The sequence below is a fragment of the Miniopterus natalensis genome, chromosome 2, assembly GCF_054644295.1.
Source record: "Miniopterus natalensis isolate mMinNat1 chromosome 2, mMinNat1.hap1, whole genome shotgun sequence".
Classification (NCBI taxonomy): domain Eukaryota; kingdom Metazoa; phylum Chordata; class Mammalia; order Chiroptera; family Miniopteridae; genus Miniopterus; species Miniopterus natalensis.
In genome coordinates this window covers 137,134,844-137,146,579 of record NC_142082.1, presented here as the reverse complement: position 1 = coordinate 137,146,579, position 11,736 = coordinate 137,134,844, and the positions used below count along the sequence as shown (strand labels likewise).

At 40.8% G+C, this 11,736-nt stretch overlaps 1 pseudogene; it reads right to left on the bottom strand.

The window, feature by feature from the left end:
- Nucleotides 1-10,020: 10,020 nt before the first annotated feature.
- Nucleotides 10,021-11,000, bottom strand: LOC107546233 (U2 small nuclear ribonucleoprotein A'-like; annotated as a pseudogene).
- Between the last annotated feature and the right edge of the window lie 736 nt (nt 11,001-11,736).

Genomic DNA, 11,736 nt, shown 5'->3' with positions numbered 1-11,736 from the left:
GTATGTTCTCCTCCCTATTTTCCCTTTCTGTTTGTTCGAATGAAGACTTGATAATGAGCCATACTGGACCATGAGAACAAGGGCTTCTCTTAGAGAGGGTAAGGCAGCAAGGGCTAAGGAGCCAGGGTTCCTGACATCTTGGAGCTGCCATACATACCACCCTGGACTGTTTATGCTCAAACTACTGCAGAGAGAGAAATAACTATTTTAATTAAACTACAAACTGATACTTTAGATATCTGTTTTGTGACCGAGTTTACTCTTGAATTATGCAACTGCTAAGTTTTGCTTAGGGCATATAATTGACCTTCTCTATTTGATCATGCAGTTTATTTGTATAGTTGAGAAGGCTTCTACCTGCCACTTGCACTTGCAGTTTTGGATTCTCTCATATTATAGGCATAGATTTTCAATTCTTTATTCACTATTTTTCTGTTTTTATATCTAAAGTAGCTATTTGATGAAACTAACTTTTTGTTTCCTTTTTATTGAGATTTAGTTCACATACCATAAAATTTACCCTTTTAAAGTATATAATTCAGTGACTTTTTTAGGTTATGCAACCATTACCACTGTCTAACTCCAGAATATTTTATCACTCCATAAAGAAACCCTGTACCCAACAGGAGGTACTCCTCATCCTCCCCTCCCATCAGCCCCTGGCAATTACTAATCTTTCTGTCACTATTGTGACGTTTCATATAAGTGGGATGATACAATGTGTAACATTTTGTGTCTGGCTTCTTTCACTTGGCATATTTTTAAGGTTCATCCATGTTGTAGCACATATCAGCATTTCATTCCTTTTCATGGTTGAATAATATTTCATTGTATAGCTATCCACATTTAAAAAATCCATTCATCGGTTGATGGACATTTGGGTTGTTTCTACTTTTTAGCTGTTATGAATAATGCTGATATGAACATTTGTGTACAAACTGTTGTGTGAAGATGTTTTCAGTTCCCTTGAGTGTATACCTAGAAGCAGAATTGCTGGGTCATATGGTAACTCTATGTTTAACTTTTTGAAAAGCTGCCTAACTGGTTTCCAAAGCAGTTGCACCCTTTGGTGCAACCTAAATTTGCACATATTTTGGTATTTAATTTTATTGGCAGTTATTGGTATTTAATTTTATTGGCTTTGTATTTCATCCTTGATCTAGATAATAACAGAATGTTTTAATATATATTCTGTGTTGGGCATTTTCCTCTTCTGCTCTTGTAACTCCAGAACCAGCCCAAACTGGTCCTATTCTATTTTTAACAAAATCCAGAGCCAAAGTTTACACCACTTTACCCATTTTATGAGTAACACTTGTGAACCCTTACCGCCTCCCCACCACCCTGCCATGGAACCAAAGGGCTGGGACATGACAGGAACCTGAGCACCAGAACCCTTTTAGAAGTGAAGGATCCATTGTCCAGGAAGGTCTGGTATTGAAACCTCTTAAGATTCCATCCTGAACTCTGCATCAGAGAGAGATTTGAGCCTGCCTCCTGTAGACTCACAAATAAAGCTTTTTCTTTTCTCAGAAGCTGATGTCATAGTATTGGCTTCTATGCGCATTGGGTAGTGAGCCCTTGCTCAGTAGCACTTGTTCATTTTAACACATTGTACAAGTAAAATACGGTGCCCTTAAAATTTTTGGAGTGCGTCTTTGTGTTCCAGTATATGATCAGATTTGTGACATTCATATCTTCTTGATAACAGTATTTCTTTATCCTATTTGTCATTTATTTATTGCAATGTATAACTTGTGGGCATAAAACAAAAAAGAACCCTATAGTGTATAACAGATTCTGTTTTAAAATTTTTGCTTCCTAAATGATGTATTTTGATAGCCAAACTTTGAAAGACTTTTTTTTTTAAAAAAAAATCTTTATTGATTTCAGGGAGAGGAAAGGGAGAAAGAGAGATAGAAACATCAATGATGAGAGAGTCATTGATCAAGCCCGCAACCTGGGCATGCGCCCTGACCAGGAATCGAACCCCGGTCGCCTGGATCCCAGGTCGATGCTCAACCACTGAGCCACGCCCGGCTGGGCAATAGCCAAACTTTGAAATCTTTAATTATATTTCTACCTATTCCTGCTTTCTTCTCATTTCTCTCCTCTTTATATATTGTATTTTGTACATAGTTGTTCAGGATCATTAACTTTTTGTGAAGTCATTTTTATCCTTACTGAGTGATCCTGTTTTTCTCTTTGATGATTTTGCTCTGAAATTTGATATTAGGGTGATTACACTTGACTTTCCTAAATTATACTGACATGATAGATCTTAGAGCTCCTAATTATTGTTAATATATTTTCAAGTGTGTCTTGTTGCCAGCAAATATCCCTGGCAACTCTTCTTACATGAGAGCTAATCCATTTGCATTTAACGCTCTATTTGAGAGAGATTTTTATTGCCCTCCATTTCTATGGGTGTTTGCTCTCTCCATTCAGTTACGCAGTTTCAGTGGGGGACTTTAAACTCATTTTTCTTTTAATGTGATTATAAAGTAATCTGTCTAAATCATTTCTTTTTCCATGTCAACATCAAACACTTAAAAATAATTATCATAGCCCAGCCAGGCATGGTTCAGCGGTTGAGAATCAACCTAGGATCCAGGAGATCGAGGTTCGATTCCCGGTCAGGACACATGCCCAGGTTGTAGGCTCCGTACCCAGTGGGGGGCGTGCAGGAGGCAGCCGATCAATGACTCTCTCATCATTGATGTTTCTATCTCTCTCTCTCCCACTCCCTTCCTCTCTCTGAAATCAATAAAGATATATTTAAAAAATAAAAATAAATCATCATAATATTTTTTCTATAACTGATTATTACCTCAGCAAACTTTGAACTGATTTCTGGAGGTGATAAAAGGCAGAGATATTTTTGCAAGCTGGTCACCCAGATGGGGCACTGACTGAATGGTGCTGGTGCCATAGGAGCTCAGATGAAGTCTCTATAGAGCTGGTAGTTAGACCTGTGGGAAGAAGGTGCCAGCTGGCTGGTGGTGGTATCTCTGTAAAATAAAACAGTTAAAACGAAAAAAAATGATGCATAATAGAAGGAAATTCCAGTTGATTAGACATAAAATATACAATACAATCAGAAATGTAAAAGTTAAGTAGACCAAAAAAATGTTTACACAGTGCAAAAAACAGATGAACAATTTAAGAGTTTAAGAAATGTAAAATTTCACTGAATTAAAAGATATAGCAATTTAAGTGCTTTAAGATTAATGCTTTGTTTTAGGGCAAGTCAGACTCCTTAGTTGAGGCTGAGCAAAGACGTCAGGACCATTCATCTTCCCCTCAGGGCTGCTCACAATGCCTGTACCTCAAAAATGCTAAAATACCTTCCGGAGAGGGGTGAGTATTGACTGTCAAAGCTCCTGGAAGAGAGATTACCGCCAGAGGTGAGCCTGCCTGAGGGGCCCAAACTTGGTATCTACCATAGACGAGGTGCCAGGAAAACAGGATTCTTGCAAGCAGTCAAGAGTCAGAATGGCATCAGATTTCTCAACAGCAATGATGGAAGGCAGAAGAAAAAAGAGCTATGCCTTACAATTTCAGAATGAAAGGACTTTCCATCCTGGAGTTCTACACCCAGTCAATATCAATTAAATATGAACATAAAGACATTTTCAGATATGGAAATTCTCAAAAATATTATCTCCCATGCACCCTTTGTTAGGAAGCTACTCCAAAATGAGTGAATTAACCAAAAAAGAGGAAGACACGATTTGCCAGGAAACAGTGGATCCAACACAGGAAAAAGACAAAAGGAATCTCCAGGATAACAGTGAAGGGAAATCCCAAACTGACAGCTGTGCAGCAGGTCTAGGGAAATCAGTCCAGACTGGAGCAAGGCCAGAGGCTCCAAGAAATTATTCTAGAACAGCAATTTTCAACAGGTGTGCCGCAAGAATTTTTCAAACATGCAATACCTGACTATTTAGTCAGGAACACTGATCTCTTTTCCCTTAGATTGTCAAATAAAAAAAGGACAATACAACAATTGCTGCTTGGTGTGAATGAATCAAAATTATACCTACTTTTTTGATCAGCAAAAAATATATATTTTTGGTGTGCTGTAAATATTTTTATCCCAACCAAAGTCTCAGATCTATATGCAACCTCACCTACCCAAAAGGTCAATGTGAAATTACTTGGGAGGAAATAATTTCCTCCTTTGTGGGTAAATGTCTGGAGAGATTTAGACTTAACTATAGAGGTGGCCAACTAAACCAAACTCTGAATTATTGCCATTTTGAATAAAATTTGGGAATACTCTATAGCTATATAGTATTTTAAGTACTTAAAACATATAAGAGAATTTGGCATATTAAAGAACAATTTAGCCCCGCTGGCCAGTGTTGCTCAGTGATTAGAGCGTTGGCCTGTGCACGAAAGGGTCATGGATTCGATTCCCTGTCAAGGGCGTGTACTTCCATTTCCAGTTCGCTCCCCATCCCCAGTTGGGGCGTGTGCAGAAGGCCACCGGTCTCACGTTAATGTTCCTCTCTCCCCCCCTCCCTCCTACTCTTTCTGAAAGGCAATGGAGGGAATATCCTCAGGTGAGAATTAATAAAAAATTTTTAAAAAGAACAGACTAGTTATGCCTTGTAATTTGATTTTTAAATGTATAATGATTACTTGTTAGATCTGTGATTTTAAGATAAAAGAAAACTGTGCTAAATTCAAAAACTGTATGAGAAGGATTAGGGAAACTTGACTTTGCCATATTTATATATTGTTATTTGATTTATAAGGCTTATTTAAGGTTTGCTCATCACACAATCAACGCACTTTAAAAAGAAGTTAAATATATTAAATTTCTAAAGCAGTTTAAAATTTTCAAGGGAGTTTAATTAGCAGAAGCAAATATTAATCAAACTTCCCCTTAAAAACTGACAAAATTTGGCACATTTTATGGGTAAAATAAGATCTCTTAAATGAACACATTATTAAAGAAAATATGTTTTTAATTACAACTTGAGTAAATCAGACATTAATTTTAATAATCAAAGTAGCCCAATAAAAGTCTTTCCTACTCATAAATGTCTTGCTCATGGATACACACACACTCACATGCACACCTGCAAATGTTATTCAAAGTCTATCATTAAGAAATGGGCCTGGCCCGGCCCGGTATGACTCAGCAGTTGAGCTTTGACCTAGGATCCAGGAAATTGAGTTTCGATTCCTGGTCAGAGCACATGCCCGGGTTGTGGGCTCCATCCCCAGTCGGGGCCGTGCAGGGGGCAACCAATCAATGATGACTCTCTCTTAATGTTTCTACCTCTCTCTCCGTCTCCCTTCCTTTCTTTGAAATCAATAAAGATATATTAAAAAAAAGAAAAAGAAATGGGCCTGGAGCCCAAGAGACCCTGGTTACTGATCTAACTCCCACATGAAACAAAGCATTCAAATTACTCAAAAAAAAAAAAAAAAATAAGCAAAAGATGAGAATATACACTTTGGAAAAGAGAAAAGCATCAATAAACATATGAAAAGATATTCAACCTTCCCAGTGGTTAAAGAAATGCCAAGTAAAACAAAAGTGACCTTGCAATGACCAAGTGTTTTGATTTTTTCCCCCCTCACCCCAGAATATGCTTTTTATCAATTCTAGAAAGGAGAGAGAGACACACACACACAGAGGCAGAGAGAAACATTAATTGGCTGCCTCCCGTATGTGCCCCAACCAGGGATCGAACCCAAAACCCAAGTATGTGTCCTGACCAAGAATCAAACCTGCTACCTTTTGGTGTATGGGACATCCTTCTAACCAACTGAGCCACACCAGCAAAGGCTTGCTTGGTTTCGTTTTAATGTACATGTTCATGGTTATCAAGAACAGAGACTTGGGTATACACTGACAGTGGGAAATAAAGGCAATTTTGTAGTTTATGAAAATATTAATAATCAACATAAATTATGCATACCTATTGGACCAGCATTTTTATTCTCAAAATTTTATCCTAAAATAATAATAAAATAACATCTTAAGCGTTTAACCACCTTGCAATGCTGTTGATAATTGCTAAAAATTGGAAAGAATGCAGCCAGCCAAGAATAAATAAAATGTGGAATATTAATAGAATAAAAATTATGTGATCTAGATATGACATGAAAGATATTTAGTACTTAAATATATATAAAGAGAAAAAAGCATATAAACACTGTGACCCATTTTTATTTTTAACTTTTAAATTTTTCAGTTACAGTTGACGTACATTATTATATTAGTTTCAAGTGTACCCCCAGTGATTAGACATTACATAACTTAGTAAGTGATCATTTTGATAAATCTCCCACCCATATGACACCACACATTGTTATTAGAATATTATTCACTATATTCCCTATGCTGTACTTCACATCCCCATGACTATTCTGTAACAACCAATTTGTACTTCTTAATCCCTTCACCTTTTTCACCTATCTCCCCCACACCTCCTCCCATCTGGTGACTGTCAAGACTCTCTGTATCTGAGTTTGTTTCTGTTCTGCTTGTTCATTTTGTTTTTAGATTCAATTATTGATAGATATGTATTTATTGCAATTTTGTTCATATTTTTTGCCTTTTCTTCTTCTTCTTCAAGTAGAATTTTTAACATTTCATGTAATACTGGTTTGGTGGTGATGAACTCCTTTAGCTTTTTCTTGTCTGGGAAGCTCTTTATCTATCCTTTGATTCTAAATTATGCCTTTGCTGGGTAGAGTAATCTTGGTTGTAGGTCCTTGCTTTTCATCACTGAATATTTCTTGCCAATCCTTTCTGGCCTGCAAAGTTTCTGTTGAGAAATCAGCTGACAGTCGTATGGGTGCTCCCTTGTAGGTAACTAATTGCTTTTCTCTTGCTGATTTTAAGACCCTTTCTTTGTCCTTAACCTTTTGCATTTAATTTAATTAATTAATTAATTAATTAATTAATTTTACTTTTTAAATTTATCTATATTTATTGTTGAGAGTATTACAGGTATCCCATTTCCCCCCCCAATTGATCCCCTCCACTTCCCTCCCACCCCCTTCCCAGGCCTTCACCCCATTATTAACTGTGTCCATGGGTTATGCATATAACTTCTTTGGTTAGTCTCTTCCCACCCTCCACCTCCCCTTCCCTCTTTGCTCTGAAATATGATCGTCTGTTGCATGCATCAGTTTCTCTGGGTCTATTTAGTTCATCAGATTCTTTTGTTCATTAGCTTCTTCTTAAAGAAGACCCTTCAACTTTTCCTGTAGTGCTGGTCTGGTGGTGATGAACTCCTTTAGCTCTTCCTTGTCTGAGAAGCTCTTTATCTGGCTTTCAATTCAAATGATAGCTTTGCTGGGTAGAGCAATCTTGGTTGTAGTTCCATGTTTTTCATCACTTTGAATATTTCTTGCCACTCCCTTCTGGCCTGCAAGGTTTCTGTTGAGAAATCAGCTGACAGTCGTATGGGTGCTCCCTTGTAGGTAACTAAGTGCTTTTCTCTTGCTGCTTTTAAGGTTCTCTCTTTGTCTTTAACCTTTGGCATTTTAATGATGATGTGTCTTGCTGTGGGCCTCTTTGGGTTCCTCTTGTTTGGGACCCTCTGTGCTTCCTGGACTTGTAAGTCTATTTCTTTCCCCAGGTAGGGGAAGTTTTCTGTAATTATTTTTTCAAATAGGTTTTCAATTCCTTGGTCTCTTTTTTCTCCTTCTGTCACCTCAATAATACGAATGTTGGGCCTCTTGAGTTGTCCCAGAGGCTTCTTATACTATTTTCATATTTCTGGATTCTTTTTTCTTTTTGCTCTTCTGGCTGGGTGTTTTTTATTTCCTCATGTTCCAAATTGCTGATTTGATTCTCAGTGTCCTCTACTCTACTGTTGATTCCCTGTAAATTATTCTTCATTTCAGTTCCTGTAGGTTTCATTTCAAATTGGTACTTTATTATGTTATCGATTTTCTCAGTTATTTCCCTAACAGTCTGCTTAAACATCCTTATAACCATTATTCTGAACTCTCTATCTGTTAGCTTGCTTGGATCTATTTCATTTAGTTCCTCTTCTAGAGATTTCTTCTGTTCTTTCCTTTGTGACATGTTTCTTTGACTCCACATTTTGGCTGCTTCCAGACGTTTGTTTCTATGTATTAGGTAAAGCTGCTTTGTCTCCTGGAATTTGTAGAGTGGCTTTGTATAGTAGGTGTCCTGTAGGGTCTAGTGGCTCAGCCTCCCCAGTCACCTGAGCTGGCCTTCTAGGTGCACCCCTGTGTGGGCTGTGTGGACTGTCCTGTTGTAGTTGAGCCTTGGTTGCTGTTGGCTTCCCTGGGAGGAACTGACCCCCAGGCCAATCAGCTGTGAGCAACTACAGCCAGAGAGCTGCTGTGCTGGAGACACCCTTATGGATCAGGATTTACTTAAGTGGAGCTTTGGGGTTCACCAAGTGCGCCCCTTGAGTGTCACTCGTGAATGTGGTAGGGTTGTAACCTAGTGTGGTTGAGTCTGAGCACCAGGTGCGCTGTCTCTGGGGCCTCCCGGGAGGTGCAAAGTCAGCCCAGGGCCACCCATCATGAGCTACACAGCAAACCGTAGTTGGCTGCTACTTGTGCTGGGCTTGGAGGTGTCCAGGAGAGGCCAAGCTATGAGCCAATGCAGGCTGCCACTAGTGCCAGGCCTGGGGCCACTTATCAAGCCGTATGGGGCACACTGCTGCTTGTTAGAGACATTTTAGGAAAGTCCTAAGCATGAGGCTGGAGAGGCCACTTGCATAGAAAAGCCCCTGGAAATGGCCTGGATGAGCTGCAGGTGGGGAGGGGCGGGGCCTCCGGGAATCACGGGGCGGGGCCAAAGGTGTGAGTCAGGTGCTGGCGATTCAAACATGGCGCCTGCCTGCCGGCTGTGTGTGGGGAGGACTCGCCAAAGGAGCCATGGCCTCCGCCAGCCCTTCTGCCTGGGAGGAAGCCGCCCCTCCACCTCTCGCCCCGATTTCAGGCACGTTAGTTCCTCCCCGAGTGTCCCAGGTCCTTTCAAGCTGCTGCCCAGCGCTGGGCTCAGAGGTCACGCGTCCGAGTGAGTCCGTGCTGGGCCCTTGAAGAGGAGCTGCTGGGGCTCCCGCAGCCTCCATGACCCTCAGGGACAGTCCCCGCTGGTTTCACAGCCCGAAGTTGTGGGGACATCTCTTCCTGGCCTTGGAGCCCTGGGCTGGGGGCCTGCTCTGGGGCTGGGACCCCTCCCTCCTCCAGGAAACCTCTGCCCCCGAGATTCCCTTCCGGGTTTCAACTGCAGCACCGGGTGTGGGCCCTCGGTGGCATCTCTGCGATTCAGCCCCGACCCGCCCGCGTCTCCGCCCCTCCTACCGCTCTCGGTGCTTCTTCAGTTCCCTGGTTGTAGGGCTTCTGTTCAGCCAGATTTCAGGAGGCTCTGGGTGATGGTGGTTCTGTATTTTAGTTGTAATTTTGATGTGGTTGCGGGAGGCGACGGGTGCAGCTGCTACCTACACCATCATCTTGTTTCTCCTCCCCTTTTGCATTTTAATTATGATGTATCTTGGTGTGGGCCTCTTTGGGTTCATCTTTTTTGGAACTCTCCATGCTTCCTGGACTTGTAAGTCTATTTCTTTCCCCAGGTAGGGGAAGTTTTCTGTCATTATTTTTTCAAATAGGGTTTCAATTTCTTGTTCTCTCTTCTCTCCTTCCAGCACCCCATAATGCAAATGTTGGTATGCTTGAAGTTGCCCCAGAGGCTTCTTTCACTATCCTCATTTTTTTTTTTCCTTTTTGCTGTTCTGGTTGGGTGTTTTCTTTTTCTCTCTCTTTTTATTTTTATTTTTTGCATAGTGAGTGTCCTTTATTTTTACTCTTTATAGAAAACAGGCATTTAGATCTCAAAATTTATATTTTAAAATGACCAGCAGCAGTTTGGAGCATTTCGACAATACTTATGAACTCCTCTTTGCTGACACAAACAAGGCTATTATTTTATATTCAAAAAGCAAGACTTGTCCCAAGTAGACATGTTGTACATCCTACATTCTGTGGATACTCAGGCCATGCTGCTGCTCAGGACCCATTTGTGACTGTGTCTTCTTCCATCTCCTATTCACCATCATTGGTGGGGCCTGCTTTGCATTCTCTGCCATGTATCTGATCTGACTGCAGCAAGCCCTTCAGCAGCTTCACTTCAGGCAGAGTTGATGTGTTTGCTATAGCATTCTTTTTTTTCTTTTTTTAAATATGCCTTTATTGATTTCAGAGAGAGGAAAGGAGAGAGAGAGAGATAGAAACATCAATGATGAGAGAGTCATTGACCGGTTGTCTCCTGCAAGCTCCTGACTGGGGATCGAGCCGGCAACCAGGGCATGTGCCCTGACAGGGAATCAAACTCCGATCTCCTGGATCCTAGGTCAACGCTCAACTGCTGAGCCACGCCTTGCCAGGCTGCTATGGCGTTCTTGATCAATTCTACATCCCCTGGAGATGGGCCACCTTTATTTTTGTCAATTGGAAAACCAGCACCTGGATTGAAAGTGTTGCTTCTCCTGGCAATATCACTTGTAAGTTGTGCACCCCATTTGCCCTTGAACATTTTCTCTGCTTCCTGATGCTCTTTTAGTTTCATATTCTGGAAATCCAGTGCTCTGACTCGTGGAACTTTATAAATTACATATAGTCTATAATGCTTCTTATTTTTTGCAAGATTTCTTAGAATACTTAGCTAAGTCAGCGATTTAAGAGATGCCAAAGGGTCCAGATCACCCAGTTCCACAAGATTGTTGTTGGTGAGAATGAGCCTGATCACATCCCTCACCTATATGACATATTCTATTATTGTTCACCAATAATGTTTTCAGTCTTCTCAACAAAGGAAAATCATCCAGTTTCCTGATTTCATTTTCAGAAAAATCAATGGCACTGGTCTAAGGTCTCACCAGATTTTCAATGAAAAGAATTTTATATCCCTGGAGGTCCAGTTCGCAGTCCCTCCCAGTATTGTTGTACTGCACTGTCTGCTCGATCAGCTCCACCATCAGCTTCACCATCCTGCCGCCTCCTGCTGATTGGGTGTCTCGTTTCCTTATCTTCCCAATCTCTGATTTTATCCTCTGCTTCATCTACTCACTGTTGATTCCCTGTAATGTACTCTTCATTTCAGTTAATGTATTCGTCAATTCTGAAGAATGAAGCACCTAAGCTTGTTCCTTTTAATGTTTTCTAGTTCCTCTTTTATGTTTCTTCTTTGTTGAAGTTCTCACTAAGTTCTCACTACTCTTCCGCTAAGTTCACTGAGCGTCCTTATAACCAGTGTTTTGAACTCTGCATCTAGTAGATTGCTTGTCTTCATCTTGTTTAGTTTTTTTTTCTGGAGTTTTGTTCTGTTCTTTCATTTGAGACATGTTTCTTTGCCTCCTCATTTTGGCAGCCTCCCTGTATTTGATTCTATGTATTAGGTAGAGCTGCTATGTCTTGCAGGCTTGGTAGAGAGGCCTTATGTAGTAGGTATTCTATGGGGTCCAGTGACACAGCCTCCATGATCACCCAAGCTGGGCATTCGAGGTGTGCCCCCATGTGGGCTGTGTACACCCTCCTCTTATAGTTGAGCCTTGATTGCTGTTGGCATGTCAATGGGAGATATTTACCTCCAGGCAGATCAGCTGCAAGGACTGGCTGTGACTACCAACCTCCTACCTCCGACCTGCCCACCCCATAGAGCAGGACTTACTTCAGCAGGGCTCTGGTGCCCACTGAGTCCACCTTGAGTGTGTCACTTGTAGAGGT